The sequence below is a fragment of the Electrophorus electricus genome, chromosome 3 (genome assembly GCF_041902795.1).
Source record: "Electrophorus electricus isolate QZ-2024a chromosome 3, ASM4190279v1, whole genome shotgun sequence".
NCBI classification, from domain to species: Eukaryota; Metazoa; Chordata; class Actinopteri; order Gymnotiformes; family Gymnotidae; genus Electrophorus; species Electrophorus electricus.
The window spans coordinates 22,661,991-22,663,960 of record NC_137499.1 but is presented as its reverse complement, the minus strand read 5'-3'; positions in this window follow the sequence as shown (position 1 = coordinate 22,663,960).

Here is a 1,970-nt window from a genome sequence, read left to right as displayed (position 1 = left end):
GTGTCCCACATCCAAGGGGAAATCAACTTTATAAGAGCGTGTTTTACAAGGATACGGTCTCAGAGTATGCCGTCTCCATCCGAGAGCCGGCACCCTTGAGGCCTGGAGCATACATGCCGGGGAGAGAGAGGGATACAGCACGAGTGTCAGTGAGGGAATGAGAGAGAAGAAGTGTTTGTATAGAAGAAAGAAAGAAAGAAAGAAAGAAATGGAAAAACCGATGGATTTGTGTGTGTGTGTGTGTGTGTGAGAGAGAGAGAGCGAGCGAGAGAGAGAGAGCGAGAGAGAGCGAGAGAGAGCGAGAGAGCGAGAGAGAGCGAGAGAGAGCGAGAGAGAGAGAGCGAGAGAGAGAGAGAGAGAGCGAGCGAGAGAGAGAGAGAGAGAGCGAGAGAGAGAGAGAGAGAGAGAGAGAGCGAGAGAGAGAGAGAGAGAGAGTGTATAAGGTCTGTGGCTGGGTGAAATCAGTGTTATCTCTGACTGGCGGAACTGCCCTGCAGAAATGAGTGGAGGCAGCAGTGCTGACAGACAGGCGTGAGTGTAACCTCTCACAGGCAGACCTCACCGTCGCTGCCACACAGGGGGCGGAGCCTCAGCTGCCACACAGGGGGCGGAGCCTAGCACCGGCCGGAGGGGCTGAAATTCCAGAATCTTCCATTTTTACTCGCTGAAAGAAATGCGGTGAGACAGAGCTGTGCCAATAATACAATTCATCGCTTAATTTCAATTTTATTTTTCACAGCTTTGTATCCATAATCTGAACTTGTTTATATTATTTGTTTGTTTGTTTATCTCTCTGTGAATTGACACCCATTGCTACAGTAAAAGTGGATGAAGTACCTACTAACACCTACTGATGGCAGTAGATGTGATGTGTGAGTTCATCTGAGTGTGTCTCTTCTGCTTAGAAAGTCCATGTCAAATTCAAGTACCATATTCAAGCTACTGTCTCCTGTTTTGTTGTTAAGGGGTGTTAATAGGCATTTAATTACCACAAATTCAGAATTTGTTTTGAGCATTAACAACCGTGATCCAAGAGTGATATCATTAGGCATCATGACATACTGACTCACAACAAATATCGTAACATGAGCTAGTTACCAATACCCAGCCCTGGAGTAGGAGAAACAAAAAGAGAAATATTCCATGAAACACTGCGCGAGTCCATTAGCACATTCAGGCGGGAGACCAGACGCTTGGGGTGGAGGAGACAGGATCACTCTCGAAGAGCTCTGTGTACTGTGAAGTGTGTACTGAGTGCAGAGATGCACGGACAGTGTAGTAACCTTGGAAATTAATTAGAGAATGTAGGCCCACTGCATGCAAGGGTGTGACTGGGCCAGCAGCTGGATGTTGTATCGATTCTGAAAAAAATCATTAGGGGAGCTCGATCAATGTCATTCCGAAAAGGTCAGTCTGAGGTTACAACCCCTGACATGCAGTCATCCTTCGGGAGCCTGCGGTCAGACATGAGGTGAATGACAAGCTTACAGCAAGCATCACCTGACCAATAGGCTTCCAGGAGTCAGCACACTCTGTCCAATGAGCACGGCCTGACCATCAGACGCCATATGTCGCCGCTGCAGTCATTTTCTCAGCTTTAGAGCTCATAGACAAAGACGTTTGACCTGAGGTTTGGCCACGGGTGCCCGCACCACCGTTTGAGTGGGTGGTGAGCAGGGGTTCTCCTACCTCATCGTAGCTGGGCCTGCAGGGGAGAGGAGGTCAACGTGACCAGCGTGGCACCTTCCCCAAAGACCCCTCAGCTGCGTCCTGCCAACGTAGCTGCTTAACGGCCAGCAAAGACTGCAGGGTGACTGCCCCAGACTCAGCAGTGCTACTTTAAACAGCCCTTTGAATGCAGAGCTCAGGCTCATGTGCGTGAGGCGGCCTGGAGGAGCTCCCACGCCGAACACAGCAACGCTCATTAGAATGACAATGGCAAAATGGGTCAGAGGTCAGCTCGTGCGCCG